This window comes from Megascapheus bottae, chromosome 2 (genome assembly GCF_031878675.1).
Source record: "Megascapheus bottae isolate mThoBot1 chromosome 2, mThoBot2.hap1, whole genome shotgun sequence".
Lineage (NCBI taxonomy): Eukaryota > Metazoa > Chordata > Mammalia > Rodentia > Geomyidae > Megascapheus > Megascapheus bottae.
In genome coordinates this window covers 83,084,475-83,104,646 of record NC_143510.1, presented here as the reverse complement: position 1 = coordinate 83,104,646, position 20,172 = coordinate 83,084,475, and the positions used below count along the sequence as shown (strand labels likewise).

Genomic DNA, 20,172 nt, shown 5'->3' with positions numbered 1-20,172 from the left:
TTGAAAAGTAATTAATAACCAAAAAGTACTATGAATGAATACTGTCTCATAAGTTTGCACTTCAGAAACTGCATCAACACTGACATCTCTTTTTAAGAAAAAAGTAACTAAGTTAAAATTATAGTAAACTACCTACTCAAAGGGGATTTCTGTTCATCAAAACGTTTACGATAGCTAAGTATATATGTTATTTAGAGATCACTTAACTTCCCAAGTCTTTGTAGTTAATAAAATACAAATTAGATTTAAGTCTAACATGATTGCAATTTTCTTTGATGATTCACAAGGTTATTCATGATCATATAATACCCTAGGGCTATCAATATGCACCAATTACCCTTTCTGACAATAATTAATAATAGAAGTTTTCTGATAGTTGAATGCCAAACTAACAAGCTGTTCCTGATTTTGGAGTCCATGTGCACAAAAGCTCCGCCAGACCTGTACTGAATGAATTTTTTTTTATTATTCTGCTGCTTTTAGAGTTTTCCCAGTACAGTAATTCAAAATGTAATTCCATTTGAGGGAAATTTCAACATGCACCCAGAGCATGGCCAACTTCTATCCCTGCTTTCAAACACTAAGTCACATGCTATCACATGCTCCCTTACAGGCTTACCATGGTTTGTTCCCCCCCAAAAAGCATCAAATCTTAGTAATCCTACTTCATTCAATTTACTCAGCATTTCTTTTGAGCAGCTCATATGTTTCAGTCTGCGTCAAGCATGCGAAAAATATAAGATTAGAGAAGCCTTAGCATCCTCCCATCTCTGTGGAGCAGGAGTTTGCGGTCTAATGAGAAAGATAGACACACAACCAGATGACTACAGAGCAATACACTACGTAAGTATCCACCAGCAGTCTCAAGACCAGACTGACTAGAGTTCAGGAGGACATCCTAGAAGAAATGATACTCTCAACAATAAGACACAGAGGAAGGGAGCAAAAAGGATAATGATGAGACAAGATGTGCAGCTTATGGGAAGAGGCCATTTCCTGTAGGAGGGACACTTAAAAACTGAGAAGCCAGAAAGAGCATAAGCTTGTGTGGGGAGCACGGAAAACTCAAAGGAGCTACAATTGCTGAAGTGCAAAATGCAAAGCAAGGAGTCACAACTGATAGGAAATGAATGCTTGGAAACTCCTAGAACACGGAACCTCTTTGATCCTGAGGCTCAGAAAGCTTTAAGCAGAAACTAAAGTCATAATACAGCCTCTTCAGTTACATCAATATCAGAGTCTGCCCTTCAGCAAAGATCTTAGAACACTGAAAAGTTAAAATATGACAGGAAAAAACAGTTCTCTCTGAAAATAAAGAATATCCAAGATAAAGTTTTTGAGAATGAATTAAATTTGGGTAAGACTCTCAGGGAAGATTCTAGAAATGCCTCTTTGGTCTCAATTGCTTCTCTCTTTATCAAGTTAAGTTCCCACACTGGTCAGGCAAATGAGTGTGCAGATGCTTGAAAAAGTCCAAATGTGATCCCTTTCCTCAAGGAAGCTACGTGCCCTAACCTTAGTGTTTGCATCTCTGTTGTATTTAAGGCCAGCAGAGACTCCCTGGGTTTAGGACATGGTCCTTAGATCATGCTAGGGTGTAACATTCACAGATGCTTCCCAGGCTCATGACCCATAACTTGGAGCCTTGTTTTCCAAGTTCAAGATCTCTCCATCTCAGCCAAGTTGGGACATTAATGTCCCCAAATCAGCAAATAAATGCTGCATTGTAGCCAAGGCAACAGCAGCTGCGTCTGACAATAGAATGGAGTAAAGAAGGGACACAGAATGCTTTACTAAATTAGCTTGCTACAGAGAACAAACAAATCAGAATGAATTAAGCCTCCAATGCTGGTAATTTTGTAATAGTTAATAGTCTCTTTAAAGATATATATATATATGTATATATATATGCTCTCCATTATTTACAATTTAATTTTATTGTCAAGGTGATATACAGAGGGGTTAGAGTTACCTATGCACAGTAACAAGTATATTTTCTTCTCTTTTTTTGGCCAGTCTCGGGCCTTGAACTCAGGGCTTGGACACTGTCCTTGGGCTTTCTCAAGGCCAGAGCTCTACCACTTGAGCCACAGCACTGCTTCTGGCTTTTTTCTATGTATGTGGTACTGAGGAATCAAACCCAGGTCTTTGTGCATTCTAGGCAAGCACTCTACCACTAGACTAAACTCCTAGCCCAACAAGTACATTTCTTGTCGAACATTATTATCCCTTCTCTTATTTTTTCCCACTTAACCTCCCCTCCAACTTCCCACAAGTTGTAAAGTCCATTTCCAACATACTGTTTTGTGAGTATCACTGTTGCATTGATTCACCCTTTGACCTTTGTCTCAGCATTTTGTTGTTCCCCTTCTCTTCCCCAATTCAGAAACAGGGTGCCAAAATCAAATATAGTGACAACAGAAAAACAATGAAAAGGAAAACAATGGAAGAAAAAAATAACTTCACACAGTACATTAAAAACAACAACAGCAAAGAAAAAACTCTCGTCTCCATATTTTGGAGTTCATTTCACTTAGCATAGCTATTGAACTATTATGATCCTTTTCTAGGATTATCTTAGACTTACACTAATTATTACAAATGAGGGAAACCATGGAGTCTATGTTTCTTTGGGTCTAGCTTACTTCACTTAACACAATCTTTCCAAGTCTTTCCATTTCCTTACAAATAAGAGATGACTTCATTCTTTCTGACTGAAGCATAGAATTCCATTGTGTGTATATACAACATTTTTTGATCCTTCCATGTACTGAGGGGTCTCTGGGATTGGTTTCACATCTTAGGTCTGGTAAATAATGTTGCAATGAACATGGCTGTCCTGGTAGCTTTAGTATGGCCTTGTTTGTAGTCATTTGGGTAGATGCCCAGAAGTGAGATTGCTGGGTTAGTCTTTTTAGGAACCTCCACACTGCTTTCCAGAGTGGATGAACAAGCTTACATTCCCACCAATAGTGTAGTAGCATTCCTTTTGGCCACATCCCTGCCATTCTTGATAATAGCCATTCTAACTGGGGTGAGGTGGAATCTCAATGTTGTTTTCATTCACATTTCTTTTATGGCCAGAGATGTTGAACATTTCTTCATGATACACCTCATTTTTTTATTTGAAGTAATGTGGAGAACTAAGTTCTCAATCTAAATGAGTTCGGACAAAAGATTTTTTCCAGTGAATTTTCCTAAAATATTTAAATTATTGAGGGGAAACACCACTTTGCTATTTGAATTAGTGGAAATTCTCCACCTCACAGAATTGTATAGACACAGTTCTGAATTAAGTCATCCACAGAGAAAATACAAGAAATGCTGATTTGAGGAAAAGCTTGGCACTCAAGGAAAAGAATGAGCTTCCTCAAAGCATTCCAAGATTTTAAAAAGAAGAAGAAAACAGCTTCAGAGAAATGAACAAGAAAGAAAAGGCTGAAAGGAAATATTTTAACTTCACTGTCATTCTTGAGTATATACAGGTCCCTGCCCTCATCTCCATGGAGTTGAAATATGTGCTTTCAGATTTAAAGCAGACTACCTGAACAATCAGACTTAAATCCCATTTAATCCACAAGAATGTGAGTGTTTCACCTGCCAACACATTAATAATAAATTCAGTCATTTTGGCTTAGAGTAAGAGAGTCATCCAATGTCAAACAAGGATGTAGACTTTGAAGGTGCCTGTGTTGGAGTGCATCACACTGTGTTAAGGATCTCAGATACATTTCTCTTAGAAGAAGCCAGGGCATGGATGGATTGGAATTTTCAGAGAACAGATAATCCACCAACTGAGTGACATCAGCTTGAAGATTGTCCTGATGAAAGCCAGGATGTGAATTCTTCTCCCCTATCAGTGCACTGGGTCATTTATTTATCTGAACATTTCAGTAAAATTCCAAAGCAAAATAGGAGATACCATAATGATTGAAATAACTTGATTCCCTTCTGTCTTTACCAGACTCAAACTGCTCTATTAATAGACTCACTGGTTCATATGCAGACATCTGCGCCAGAGAATACTAACTAAAAATTGTTTATTCATTACACCAAATGATACATACATATATTTTTTTTCCTTTGGAGTCTTATAGAATATCAAATTGGTCCTGTAGATGTGTAAAGTTCCACCGCTTTCTTATACTACATCTCAGTATTGTTAGTTGATAATTCATTTGTCTCCTGAGGTTAGGTTTCTCCAAGGAAATTTCAATTTTCTGGAAGGCTAATACTGGGATTATTTCTTTGGTTTTCTCCTTCATGAGAAATAAGATCAATGAAAATAGTTATGTGGGTATATCGGTGCGTTGAGAAATATTGTTATTGGTTTATGACTGAGTTAACCAGACAGGTTAGTCTGAACAGAAGAAAGACTTAAAAATGACTTGGGAGTTAATAGCTCAATCCTAAGGAGAAAGAGGTACTGTCTAGGACATGATTGTAGCTCTGAGCCCCTGAGATGTTCACAGGGTACATTTCCAGATCACTATAGAGAGATCTAAGACTAAGTCAGAACAAAATGTTAGGAATTGAGTACAAGGGCCTCAGGTATAAAGACTGGTTTATATTTCTTACTGTCAGTTTTGGCCCATTTCTCCATGAGAACACAAGCTCCGAAGTCCCCAAAGAAGCTTAGAAGACCACCGAGCTAATCAACAAAGCAGAACTGGCATAGTACATATAAAGGGATACATCCCAGGGAATTTTACAAAACTTTAATATATGGAGTAAGCAGCTCTGGTGATTTCAAAGAGGCCAAGGAAAACAAATGAAGCTTTATTTGGGGTTATATAAAATGAGACCATGTCAAAGACATAAATCACTGGGAGAAATGTTTCAAATCCAAGGTAAACCATAGCTAAATGTTCTCTGTCTGGACTGCTTGCCCTCCAGGAGATGTGAATTCACCCGAGGTCAAGCAGAAACCAAGGTCAGAAGCAGGAGCTGGAATAAAATCCTTCATTCCCAATTTGCTGCAAATCCAAGTATGTCCTGCTACAACTTTCATTTTATTGTCAAATAAAATTGGAAGGTTTTTTTACAGTAAATATTCCTCACAAAAGCTTAGTATATCTATCAGCATACTCAAGGCACTGGGCAGTCGTGTAAGTATGGCATTGTACTGATCTCATTTTAATAGCATTGAATGAGCAGAGCCAGGATTCAAGTTCAGTCTAGCTTTGAAGCACGTTCTTGGCCACCCGACTGTACTCTGTCCTGAATACATACTGTTTCTTTCTTTTGAAACATTTTTTACATAAAAATAAAAATGTCATGAAAAAGACGAAACCATGGGCTCAACAGCAGAAAGAAGCAAGTGTATACATGCATTGTGTTTATGTCCTATTTTTCTACATATAAAGAAAATGAGAACATGGTAATAATGATGATTTTCCTTTGTTCTCCTGGTTAGTTTCTCTGTTTTCTATTTAGAAGCAAACCTAACACTGAAATTTGAACGCACTTTTTCTGTGTCTGTGTGTCACGCGTGCGGGCACACCCAGACAGAGGCTTGAACTAAGGGACTAACATTTTTGCTTGGCTCTTTTGTATCAATGGATGTTCTACCATTTAAGACCCATCACTCCTGGCTTTTTTCTGGTTAAGATCAAGTCTCTCAGGATTTGTCTGCCCAGGCTGATTTCTAACCTCAGTTTTCAGATTTCAGCCTCCTAAATAGCTAGAATTACAGGCATGAGACACCAGAGCCCAGGTTCTATGCACTCTTATGTGATGTTTCTGTTATAACAGATACACATCATAAACAGTGTCTAGGATTCCATTTTTTTGCCAGTCCTTGGTCTTTAACTTAAAGCTAAGGTAACTTAGCTTTAACTTAAGCTAACTTAAAATGGTAGGCTAGCGCTCTACCACTTGAACCAAAGCACCACTTTTGGCTCTTCTATGTATGTAGCACTAAGGAATCGAATCTGGATCTTCGTGCATGCTAGGCAAGCACTCTACCACTAAGCCAAACTCCTGTCCCTAGGATCTTATTTTTGAACAATGTTCTAGAAGAGCTATCATCCCTTATGTATCATTCTAAATTTCAGCTTTCATTCAGTATCATATTTCTGAGAGCTAGCCCATTGTTTTAATTGTTTTGTAACATGTTATCCTACAAAGAGCACAGTGTTATTCATTTATTCTCCTACAGATGGATGTTAGGTTGCTATTACCAAAGTTGCTGAAATCAGTAGTACCCATCTCGAGTCCTGCACACTTGTAGAGAGATTTCCTAGTGTGTATAGCTTCAGAGAGAATTTCTAGGTCACAGGCTTTATATATTTCTTATCTTGCAAGAGATTGCCAAATTACCTTCAAATAACCTTCTTGTCCTTACTTTAATCACTTCTTACACATCCCCAAGGCACAAGACTCTTGAACTAAGTAAAAAGACTTTGTAAGAAGAATCAGTAAACCTGTTCAGATTATAATGTGATGGTGGGATGTCCTTTTCTGGTCAGGTCTGTTTGGGGTTCTAAAAGCTTCTTGTATCTGGACAGGCCTGCCTTTCTGGATATTTGGGAAGTTCTCTGAGATGATTCCCTGAAGTATATTTCCAATACCATTGACCTCTTTCTCCAGACCCTCCTCAATACCAATTAGCCTTAAATTAGGTTTCCTAATTGTGTCTTGGACCTCCTGAAGCATTTTCTCATATTTTCTAGATTTGAATTGACTCATTTTCTGTTTTTTCTCTATAACAACTAAATTATCTTCAACCCCAGAAATTCTCTCTTCTGCATTGTCTAACCGGTTATCAAAGCTTTCCTTCATCTCCCTTGCTTCTAATTGCTCATTTTTGATACCTTGCATCTCTTGTTTTAGATCATGTATGGATTTCTTTAGCTCCTTGATTTCCATTTGAGTGGATAGCTCAGCAGCTTTATTCTTTTTGGACATTTGTCGGAGTTCGGTCACCTTTTTGTTTGTGGATTCTATGAATCCATCCATTTTTTCTTTGAAAAACCTCTATTATGGCCTCCTTTATGGCTTCCTCTTTTTCACATATCACCTTGCTTATGGTTTCCTCTTGTTTAGCTGTGGCTTCCTCCCTTATCTCTTTCTTTATGTTTTCACACTTTTCATTAATGATGTTTATCAATTTCATTTGTATAGCACTTGGAAGATTCTCCTCTAGATTTGCCACTGACTGCTCCATTGCCTGTTCATATTGGGTGGGAGATGCTATTCCTTGATTTGACATTTTTCTTGAGTTTCTTATTCTGCCCATTTGAAAATGGGAGCAAGATTAATACTAAACAAGATTATAATTTTTCAGATATAACCAACCTAGACCTTTTTAGTTGGCTGACAATAGATGTTCACACTTTTAGATTGGTAATATCACTCTTTGTTTCTTTTTGTGCAGTTACATACAAATCGAATACAACCACAGATTACCAATTTATGACCAAAACAATAAGCCCCTCAATCCAATCTCTATTGTATTTAAGTCCCTCTGGACCTAGAGTACAATTGAACAGCTAGATACACAGCATTGCTCAACAACCATCAAATGTAGATCCATGCATTGTAAAAGTTGAAGGATGAACGAGGAACAGAGGACCAGAGAAAGACAACAGGGGAGGTAGGAAAAGAATAATGCAGGACTGTAAGATTATTATAGTAATGAAGAAAAGGTATAGTGTAAGGATAACTGATCTAAGGTGATAGACAGGTAGAATATTTGAGTTCAAAATTTAGAAGTACTTAGATTAAACTTATTAAAATAAGAAGAACATATAGAGAAAAGGGGGAGGTAGATATAGGAGATTTCAATGATAAAAATTTTAAAAAGAAAAAAGAAACAAAACAACTACAAAACAAAACACACCAAAAAAAAAAACAAACCAGGCAGGGGGAGATTCCTCACTATTATGAGTTCTTACCCAAGAGATACCAGGGTTGAGAACCAGGAGATTAAAAAGCAGGTGACTGTATCAATATAGATATCATTTTTATTCAGACTGTATCCAGAGCTGTCACTGTGTTTCTAGGAATGACCACAGTGACAGAAGGAATGCGAGAAAAGAAAGGAGAAAATAAAAAGAGAAAAAAAAAGAAAAAGAAAAAGAAAAAAATGGAATGAATCATAACATTAGAAAAAAGGTGTAGGTAAAATGGCAAAGAGAAAATAAGAACACCTAAATATGCAGATGAAAACGGGTAGAAGAACAAAAAAAAAGGGTATTCTTCAGGGGTTTTTTTGGCGGGGGGAGGGCAGGATAGGAAACTTGTGTCTCCACTGAATTCGGGATCCAAACACTTCACAAAGTCTTTTTCTCTTGTGATTTGGCTTTGCAGTTTTTCGGATCAGATTGCTTGGTTGGTAAACAAAGCTGAAAGATTCGTGGGCAGCTTTGTTTACCAGGTCTGTGGCAGGCGCAGGGTCTGGACTTCAGCAGTGCTGGGGCTGGATTTCTGGCTAAGGGATCTCTGGGAAATCCTTTGCCAGTTAGAATGATGGCGCTGCCAGCACCACCTCTCAAGTTCCAATTGCTTTGGCCGGGTCTTTGCCAGAAATCAAGATGGCATTGCTCTCAGCTGGTGGGGGAGGGGGCCCCCTCCGAGCAGAAGTGGAAACTTCTCCTTGGAGATACTCACAAATTGCTGGATTCTCCGGTTCTGTGAAGCTGGCAGGTCCGCGCAAGGCTGGGTGTGGGCTCTGGGCTCGCGCAGGCTCTGTGTGGCTCTGTCTGCAGCCGGTGGGTCTGCGCCGCCGTGAAGCGCTGTCTGCTCTGGGGCTGGCGGGGCTCCACGTTGTCTTCTCACGCCAGTATTCTGCCTTTTTCCTCTCTGACTGAGATCTCTGTGGCTCTAAAGCTTACTTAGGATCAATTTTTGGTAAAGAACTGTCCCCTACGCTGCCAGAACTTGTATCTTGGTGGGAGCTCAGAACGACTCACACTGAACCGCCGCCATCTTCCACCCTAAAATTTATCCACTGGTACCTGGCTAATGTTTTTATTTATTTATTTATCATATATTTTTATTGTAATTAATAGAAGGGTTACATTATATTCACCAGATAAAAGGTATATTACTTCACAAATATTGATACCCTTTCTCATGTCTTGGTCCTCATTTCCCTCTCCTCACCCCCTCCTGGCTAATGTTTTTAGTTTCTTATGTGCTATGAGGCTGTGTACTTTATGGCTCCTAGACAGGTATGATTCTAAATTTTATTTTTTCATTGGATCGGTAGAAATCTAAAACAGATTTCTCATCAAGGACACTATGATCCAGTAATGTTTGAAGCTTACCTGTCAATTGTTCAAAGGGAAGGGAACCACTTTGTATGAAGGGGTAATATACATAATATATGATCTATTCTTCTTAACTTCTTAATAACACTGTGCTATAAAGTGTTAATAGCCCCACCTCATGTGTAGGGAGCCAGAGGTACAAAGTGGCTAGTCAACCTGCCTGAGGATGTAAATTTAGAAATAGAGTTAGAATTGGAACCCAGGACCTGAGCCCCACGTTCTTTTCATCTTACATCTACACCTAGTACAATGCCATTTTGCTACTCAAGGCCAAGTAAATGTAACACTGAAAAGAAAATGGCACTCAGTGGCAATGACAGTAGTAAAAGCTCTGAGAATGTACATGTTACAGGGCCGAGCCACCTCCATTTCCCACTAACTCATAACCAGTAAATGGTGCAGTTCCAGTACTAGTTCCCTTTCCAGCAATGATCTCAGAAAGTCTTCACAGCAAGAAAGAACTACAAAGGGAAAAATCATGTTTCCCTGGGATTCGACGCAGAACTGTTTCTCAAGCCTGTCACAGCAGAATGGTTGTTGCTCTAATGTCTACCATCTGCTCAGTACTCTGTAGCTTACACTCAGAAGGTATCTGCAACATGTCAAAAGATGAAAAGGAATTGTAGTACATGATGGAAGGGACCTTTGGGACTGTTTTCCCTTATGTCCTCCCCCCCAAAATAAATGGTCATCATTCAGAGTAGTTGTCTGCACTATATAAATTACTATAAACACAAGGTATGAGACTACTCTTGAAATCAAGTATAAATAAATTTCTTTCAGAACAAAGTCCCTTTCTATCAAATATGTTCAGAGCAATTTCAAACAGGATTTTATTAGAAATAGCAATTATCAATTAGAACAAGTCAAAGGGGTAAACCTCATTTACTTCAACAACAAAAACTACATTTACCTGGAACAATGCTAAGGAAAAAAGAGTGGAGATGCACATCTCATTTATGAATATAGTCTGATTTTAATACTTTACAAAGTATGTTGGCTGGCTTCCCACCATTTATATGGTTTGGAACAGTTTACTTAAGATGGGAATTATCTATTCCTTGAAGGTTTGCTGGAACTGGCTAATAAATACAATTGGGCCTAGTGCCTTTTCTTAGGGAAATTTCTGGCTTCTGCTTCTCTGTCTTTTATGATTATTGGCCTGTAGTGGTGAACTTGTTTTCACAATTTATATTTTCTTTGAAATATACCATGTATTTAAATTCTGAATGCCTTGGTATAAAGTTGTTGGTAGAGTTTTTCCTAATTGGTTTGCTTTCTAAGCACTTTTGCTCATGATTCTATTCTCACTTCATGTTTACTTTGTGCTTTATTTCTTCTCCACCTCACCTCCATGCCCACGGTGTTAACTATAGGACTTTTCAAAGGACCAGTTTGGGGTTTTGCTAATCAACTCTACTGTTTGGTATTTGTACACATTTTCTAATTTTAAGTTTGCTATTCTACTGATTCTCTGCCTTTCTCTCTGTCTCTCTCCCTGTATCTGCCTCTTTGTCTCTCACACACATTTTTTAGGCAGTCCTAAGGCTTAAATTCTGGGCCTGGTGCTGTCCTTGAGCTCTTTTTGCATTCTACCAGTTGAGCCACAGCTCCAGTGCTGGCTTCTGTGATAAAATGAAGATGAGAGTCTCATGGATTGTCCTTCCTGGGCTGGCTTTGAACTACAGCTCTCAGATCTGAGTAGGTAGGATTACAGGTATGTGCCACCAATGCCAGACTTCTCTTGATTATTTCTACAACACTACTTTTCTGGCCCTCCTCAGATTTCTGAATGAAAAGATGATCTTTAAACTTTCTAATAGATCCATATAAGGACATAAATGTCCCTCAAACCAGTTTAGTTACTATCCTACAATTTTTATTGTAGTTCAAGTCTAAATGTTTGTTAATTTCATATAACATTGATAGGACCTTTTTCAGTAGTTGTGTTTTAATAACTGGTTGGAAGATTGTATTTTTGTTGTTCATTTTTAGGTTTATATTACTGCACTTCATGAATGTGATTTATAGTATCAGTCTTGAGGTTTTTCTTTGTGTTATAGAGTATAATAATTTTGTGTACTAGTTCATGTGTACTAGATTTACAACTATTCTTCCTACTCTGAGTCCTCTACATGATGTTTGACCATTCCTGCTAAATGTATGATTCCAGCTAGTGTATACTTTAATATTGATACAGTTTGGTTGTTGTTGCTTATTGTTAGGTTCTCAGGTTTTCCTCCTTTCCCTCCCTCTCAACCTTCCTTCCTTCCTTTTTCCTTTCCTTCCTTCCTTCCTTCCTTCCTTCCTTCCTTCCTTCCTTCCTTCCTTCCTTCCGTCCTTCCTTCCTTCCTTCCAATTTCTCTCCTTTATTTTCCCTTCTGTTCCCCTTCCCCTTCCTTTTCCCCTTTCCCCTTCCCTGGCCTCTTCCCTGTCTTCTTCCCCTTCCTTCCCTCGCTCCCTCTCTCTCTCTCTCTCTCTCTCTCTCTCTCTCTCTCTCTCTCTCTCTCTCTCTCTCTCTCTCTCTCTCTCTCTCTCTCTCTCTCTCTCTCTCTGCCTGCCTGCCTTTCTTTCTTTCTCTTTTTCTTTTCTTTCTTTCTGCCTTCCTTTCTTTCTGCCTTCCTTCCTTCCTTGCATCCTTTCCTTCCTTCCTTCCTTCCTTCCTTCCTTCCTTCCTTCCTTCCTTCCTTCCTTCCTTCCTTCCTCCTAACTTCCTTCCTAACTTCTTTCTTTCTTTCTTTCTTTCTTTCTTTCTTTCTTTCTTTCTTTCTTTCTTTCCTTCTTTCTTTCTTACTTTCTTTCTGCCTTTCTTTCTTTGGTATTCGGGTCTGAACTCTTGACCTTGTAAGCATCTACTCTACCACTCAAATAATAACTGAGGCTATTATTTCTCTTATTTATTTACCTATTTTCCATAAGAGGTTGTTCAAAGAGCTTTCAAGTCAGAATGTACATTTGCGAGTACCATGTCATCCCTTTCATCATTCTCCTTATTTCTCCAAATGGCACCCCTCCCCTAAATTTATCTTTTCCCATTTTCACATATGTGCACTGAACATGACTTCAATTGCATGCCCTCTCTCTCCATTTGCCTGACTCCCTCCCATTGACTTCAGTCTTTACTCCCTGGCTAAAGGGAAGAACCACAATCTTTCCATCACTAGAGATATAGGCATGAGCCACCATGTTGAGTTATTTACGCTTATCATTATAATTGTTAATGCTTCCTGCTTGCCATGTCACTGATTCACATGTTGTGAAAATTGTGTATTTTGTCTGATTTTCCATTACCACTTTAAATTCACTACATTCTATTTCTCTTCAACAAGTATGTTTATTAGCTTCCAAATTTATGTTTACAAAATAATGTAAAATCATCCAGCCTTGGTGCCTCACACCTGTAATCTTAGCTACTGAGGAAGCAGAGATATGAGGATCAGGGTTCAAAACACCAACACAAAAGACCATGAGACTCTTACCTCCAATTAACCACTAGAAAAGCAAAAGTGGCCCTGTGGCTCAAGGGATAGGGCAGTAGCCTTGAGCTGAAGAGCTCAGGGACAACACACAGACCCAGAGTTCAAGGCCCACAACCACCCCCCCCAAAAAAAAGTATAAAATCAGTATTTATTTTCCCTGTCCAACAAAAGACCAGAACCATAGCATGAAATTATTTCTCTTTGCTATCTCACATACTTAAAAACTTTAAATGGAAGTTTAGTCACAATTTCATTAAAACTCTGTTGTATAATAAATATCTATACCACAAATATTGTACAATATTGTCATATATTTTCATAATTGATTATTAGCTAATTGATGTTTTTCTCTCGTTAACAATCTAGTAGTTCTTCCCTGTTTCCTGGAGAGTATTCTTGGTTTGTAAACTTAATATACCATGGTTAAGGGGGTGTTTTGATTTGGCTTTACAGTTCAACAAATATTTTCCTTTTTTCCATATATTTTTATTGTAATTAATAGAAGGGTTACATTATATTAACCAGATACGAGGTGCATTACTTCACAAACATTGATAACCTTTCTCATGTGATGGTCCCCATTTCCTTTCCCCCCTCCTTCCACTCATCTTGATTTCCCCCCTACAATTTCAAATAACCAATTAAGCATATATAAAATATAACAGATAACAAGTTAAATATTGTAACAATATGAGATAACCAAGGGACAGCAAAAGAGATGAGAGATAACATAGTATATTAAGGAAAACAATCACTTATTATATGGCTTTTGTTTCTATATCCTGGAGGTCCTTTCATTTAGTGTCATACTATGTGGCCTTATGTATCTAGGTTTTGCCCTATTGCAAATCTCTGCTAGGAGAGCCCAAGGTTTCTACTGATTATGACAAATGAGGGAAACCACTGAGCCTATGTTCCTTTGAGTCTGGCTTACTTCACTTAATATGATTTTTTCTAAGTCTTTCCATTTCCTTACAAATGGGGCAATGTCATTCTTCCTGACAGCAGCATGGAATTCCATTGTGTATAAATACCACATCTTGTTGATCCACTCATCAACTGAGGGGCATTTGGGTTGGTTCCATATCTTTGCTATGGTAAACAATGCTGCAATGAACATCATTGTGCTAAGTGGATTTAATATGTCCTTGTTTCTGGACGATTGGGTAGATGTCAAGTAGTGGAATTGCTGGGTCATAGGGGAGTTCTATGTTTAGTCTTTTGAGGAACTGCCATACTGCTTTCCACAGTCGTTGAATGAGTTTGCACTCACATTAACAGTGTAGTAGTGATCCCGCCTGGCCACATCCCCTCCAGCATCTGTTGTTACTAGATTTCTTGACCCTGGACATACTAACTGGAGTGAGGTAGAATCTTAAAGTTGTTTTGATTTGCAGAGATGTTGAGCATTTCTTCATATGTCTATAGGCCTTTTTTATTTCTTCTTCAGAGAAGACTCTAAGTCTTTGGCCCATCTTTTAATGGGATGGTTGTTTCTTTGGAGATTAATTTTGGAGTGATTCAGTTTTTTGAGCTGTTGACATATGTTAGGTATGAGTCCTTTGTCCATTGTGTGAAAATCTTCTCCCACTCTGTAGGCTTTCTAGTTAATTTGCTAGCTATGTCCTTTGCCATACAAAAGCTCTGCAGTTTAATGCAGTCCCACTTATCCAGCCTTTCTCTGATTTGTTGTGTTTCTTGGTCCTTATTAAGAAAGTATCGACCTGTGCCAAGGAGAACTAGTGTATCTCCTATTCTTTCTTGTAAAGTTTTCAGTGCATCAGCTTTTACCTCGAGGTCTTTGATCCATTTGGAGTTAATCCTAGTGCAGGGTGACAAAGAAGGATCCAACTTTAGTTTTCTGTAGGTGCTTAACCAGATCTGCTAGCACTTTGTTGAAGAGACTGTCTTTCTTCCATTCTATTTTTTTTGCTCCCTTAACAAAGATTAAGTGGCAATAGGTCTGTGGTTTAATATCTGGGTCCTCAGTTCTATTCCACTGGTGTTCAGGCCTGTTCTTGTGCCAGTATCAAGCTGTTTTGGTAATTATAGCTCTGTGATAGATTCTAAATTTTGGTATTGAAATTCCTCCTGGGCTGTTCTTTCTGCTAAGAAGTGCTTTTGCTATATGGTTTCTTTTATTATTCCATATGAAATTTTGGATTCCTCTTCTATTTCTTTAAAGAATGACATTGGGATATTGATGGGTATTGCGTTGAATTTGTAGATAGCTCTTGGCAAGTTTGCCATTTTCATGATGTTGATTCTTCCAATCCAGGAGCATGGGAGGTTTTTCCATTTCCTCAGTTATGCTTTAATTTACTTTTTCAAGGTTTTAAAGTTTTCATCAAAAAGGTCCTTTACATTCTTAGTTAAGCTAATTCCTAGGTACTTTATTTTCTTTGAGGCTATTGCAAAAGGAGTTGCTTTCCTGATTGTTGCCTCGTTCCTCTCATTGTTGGCATAGAGGAAGGCAGTTGATTTTTGAGGGTTAATTTTATGCCCTGCTACCGTCCCAAAGCTTTCAATAAGCTCAAGAACCTTGGGAGTGGAGTTTATAGGGTTCTTTAAATACAGAATCATGTCATCTGCAAAGAGGGAAAGTTTCACTTCCTCTTTCCCTATTTGGATCCCCTTTATGCTTGCTTCTTGCCTTATTGCACTGGCTAGGAATTCTAATACTATGCTAAGGAGGAGTGGAGAGAGTGGGCATCCTTGTCTCGTTCCTGATTTTAGAGGGAATGGCTTTAGCTTTTTGCCATTAAGTATAATGCTAGATGTGGGTTTGTGATACACAGCCTTTATTATACTGAGGAATGTTCCATGGATTCCTAGTTTCTCCAGAGCTTTTTGCATATAGGGGTGTTGGATCTTGTCAAATGCCTTTTCTGAATCTATTGAGACAATCATGTGATTTTTGTCTTGCTCCTGTTGATGTGTTGAATTATATTCATTGATTTGTGTATGTTGAACCAGCTTTGCCTCCCTGTGATGAATCCTGTTTGAGCATAGTGTATAATTTTTTTGATGAGTTGTTGAAGACGGTTGGCCAGTATTTTGTTGAGAGGTTTTGCATCAATATTCCTCAATAAATGGGTCTATAGTTCTCTTTCTTTGATGGATCTCTATCTGATTTGGGGATGAGGGTTATCCTGGCTTCGTAGAATGAGTTTGGCAAAGAACTTTTGTTTTCAATTTCGTTGAAGACCTTGAGGAGTATTGGTATGAGCTTTGCTTTGAAGACCTTATAGAATTCAGCTGTGAATCCATCTGGCCATGGGCTTTTCTTGGACGGAACTTCTTTTATTGCATTTCTATTTCAGTGCTTGAAATAGGTCTGTTTAGTTGGATTAGGTCTTCTTGGTTCAGTGTAGGCATGTTAATATTGGCTAGAAATTCATCCATTTCTTCTAGATTCTCAAATTTGTTGGCATAAAGGTTTGAAAAGTATTCCCTCATGATTCTCTGGATCTTGTAATTTCTGTCGTGATATTACCACTCTCGTCTGTGATTTTGTTTATTTGAGTGTGCTTCCTTCTTTTTGGTAAGATTTGCTAAGGATCTGTCAATTTTGTTAATTTTTTCAATGAATCAACTCCTTGTATTATTTTTTCTATCATTTTTTAACTCCAATTCATTTAATTCTGCTTTGATTTTAATAATTTGATTCCTTCTTCTGGGATTAGGGTTGGTTTGTTGCTCTTTTTCCAGGAGCTTCAGGTGACACATTAAATTGTTAGATGGCAATTTTTCCAATTTGTTATTGTAGACATACAGAGCTATAAGTTTTCCTCTGAGTACTACCTTTGCTGTGTCCCAAAGGAGCTGGTATTTTGTGTGCTCCTTTTTGTTAAATTTCATAAACTGTTGAATTTCTGTTCTGATCTCCTCGATGACCCACTTTTGATTCAACAATGTGTTGTTCAATCTGCCTCTGTCTGGAGACAGTGGATCTGTACTGATGAGAAGCGCTGTCTATTCAGGTGCTATAGGTGGGCTTTGTTTCCACAGCAGCTCCGAACAGCAGGTGCAACTCCACACTGTCTTCTTGGACCGTTTTCTGCCATTTTCCTCTCTGACTGAGATCTCTGTGGTGCTAAAGCTTACTTAGCATCGATGTTTGGGTATGATCTTTCCCCTACGATGCCAGAACTGGTATCTTGGTAAGAGCTCAGAAAGACTCACACTGAACTGCTGCCATCTTCCACCAATCTCTGTCAACAAGTATTTTCTTAAACATAAAAATCCAGAATCAGGGCTGGGAGTTTGGCCTAGTGGTAGAGTGCTTGCCTAGCATGCATGAAGACCCGGGTTCAATTCCTCAGTACCACATATGTAGCAAAAAGCCAGAAATGGTGCTGTGGCTCAAGTGGTAGAGCCCTACCCTTGAGAAAATCCAGGGACAGTGCTCAGGCCCTGAGCCCAAGTCCAGGACTGGCAAAAAAAAAATTCCAGAATCAATGAGATTTTTTTCCTCCAGTTCTCCTTACAAATATTTTTATTGCCTATTTGATTTCCAGTATTTTTCATGAAAGAACATATTTAAATAAGCTTTCTTTCCTTATAAATTGTCCATTCTTTCTCATTGCTTTTAGTAATTATTTTTCTCTCATCTTCCAAGTTTTTATAATGTAAGATTTGTTTGTTAAATGAGTCTTGGAACTTTTGGATACAATTTCTGTGTCTCTCATATTTTCTCTTACCAATGTTAAGAAAATAAAGTTAATGCTTTGAAAATACCTGCTTTGAAATTTCTATAGCATGTTTTGGCTCACTAGTTTGTACCCAAGATGGTATTTTCTTTGCCTAATGCATTTCTATATGTAAACGCACATGCATGTACACATACATGTATATACATAAACAAAAATATTTATTTCCCATCAAGTCATTGACAGGATGTTACTTGTTTACATCCACCTCTGCGTATATTATAAATTCATAGTCTCCAAAAATATCTTTTATATGTTCAAGGATATTAAAGTTTTTATTTAAAATCTTTATCTCAGCCAGAATTGAACCAAGAGATTATTAAAAGCCTTACCAGATCAATAACAAGAAATGCTATTAATGCAGTAATAAAATGTCTCCCAACAAAGTCTATCATTAGATAGATTAGGTCTGAATTTTATCAGACCCTTAAAGACCTTAATACCAATACTGATCATACTATTTTGTAAAATAGGGAAAGAATGATTCCAAACTCAATGAAGCTAATGTTGTATTGATACCAACCCCATAAAAGGACACATCCAAAACAGAAAAATACAGACCAAAATCTTTGATGAAATTTGAAAATGAAAATCCTCAATAAAATTCTTGCAAACTAAATTAAACAGCACATTAAAAGTTCAAAAAGTTAATTCTAAAACAACTATGACAGAAATAGCAAAAATAAAATCTTAAATAACTGAGATTGAAATAGGATCTACTATATATAAAATTAATAAATCAAAAAGCATTTTAGATAGAAATTATTTTTTATTTGCTGATTTAATATTTAAAATTATTATGATCTTTAAGTAGATTTTTATATTTTTTATTGTAATTAATAGAAGAGTTACATTATATTCACCAGATAGAGGGTGCATTACTTCACATACATTGATACCTTTTCTCATGTCTTGGTCCCCATTTCCCATCCCTTACCCCCACCCCTCATCTTGTTTTCCTCCCTTCCCTATCCAACTTCAAATAACCAAATAAGCATATATAAAATATATCAGATAACCAGGTGAAATACTGTAACAATATGTGATAACCAAGGGACAGCAAAAGAGATGAGAGATAATATAGTACATTAAGGACAACAATCACTCATTATATTCAAAAAGCATTTTTTTTGAAAGAGTCAACAAAATGGACAGACTCCTAACAAAATTAGTCAAAAAAAGGAGAGGGAAGACTCAGATAAACAATATTGGAAGTGCCATGAGAACAATCATAACCAATATACAAAAAATATCCAGACTATCCTGAATAAGTGCTTCCAGGGCTTATAGTCAATAAAACAGGAAAATTTAGTAGAAATGGATGAGTTTTTAAATAAGCATAGGCTATCCAAATTGAACCAAGAAGAGATAAGTCAACTGAACAAATCAATTTCATACAGTGAGATGGCGGAAGCAATCAGATACATGCCAACTAAGAAGAGCCCAGGCCCAGATCGTTTCACTGCAGAATTCTCTAAAACTTTTAAAGATGAGTTAATATCTGTATTCTTGAATTTCTTCTGAGAAATAGAAACAGAGCGAGCCATCGCAAACTCATTCTATGAAGCCAAACCAGGGAAGAACCAACAAAAAAAAACTACAGACCAATTTCTCTGATGAACAGACGCAAAGCTCCTCAATAAAAATACTAGCCAACAGAACCCAGAGACAAATTTTAAAATTATATACTATGATCAAGTAGGCTTCATCCCACAGATGTAAGGCTGATTTAACATGCACAAATTTGCAAATTGGTCTCTGGACACTGAGAAGGCATTTGACAAAATACAGCATCCATTCATGTGGAAAGCACTAGAGAAAATAGGAATAGGAGGTACATTCCTTAAAATAATTAAAGCCATATATGACAGGCCTACAGCTAGCATCATACCACATGGAGAAAAACCAGAACCATTTACCTTAAAATCAGGAACTGGAGAGTGATGCCCATTCTCTCCACTTCTCTTCAATATTTTGCTGGAACCCTTAGCCAGAGCAATAAGGCAAGAGAAGGACATCAAAGGGATCCACGTAGGGAAAGAAGAAATTAAACTATCCCTATTTGCAGATGACATGATCTTATACCTGAACAACCAAATAAATTCCACTCCCAAACTCTTAGAACTAATAAGTCACTTTGGTAAAGTGGCAGGATAAAATATCAACCTTCAAAATTCAGTAGCCAAAGGGAAATCAAGAAAATCATCCCATTTGCAATAACCCCAAATAATAAAATATTTAGAAAAAGAGAATAAAATATTAACCTAACCAAGGATCTAAAGGGATACCAGGAAATGGAAAGAAATCCCATGCTCATGGATAGAGAGAATCAACATTGTGCAAATGGCCATACTGCCCAAATTGATATACAGTTTCAATGCAACCACCATCAAAATCCCAAGGACATTCTTAACTGAAATAAAGATTCATATAGAACAACAAAAGATCTAGAATAGCCAAAACAATTATAGGTGGTATGAGAAAACCAGACATCAAACTTTACTATAGAGCATGGTATTGACACAAAAATAGACCAGAAGTTCAATGGAACAGAATAGAAGATCCAGTAATAAAACCACATACCTATAGTCAATTTATATTTGACAAAGGAGCTGGAGATATAATGTGGAATAAACAGCCTCTTCTATTATTGTTACTGAGAAAACTGGGCAGCCACATGCAAAAACTAAAAATTGATCCCAGCCT

At 37.5% G+C, this 20,172-nt stretch overlaps 1 long non-coding RNA gene across 1 annotated transcript in view; it reads right to left on the bottom strand.

Annotated features, from left to right (window-relative positions):
- Positions 1-20,172, bottom strand: part of LOC150067430 (uncharacterized) — a 107,710-nt gene that overhangs the window by 44,693 nt on the left and 42,845 nt on the right. The window lies entirely within an intron of this gene.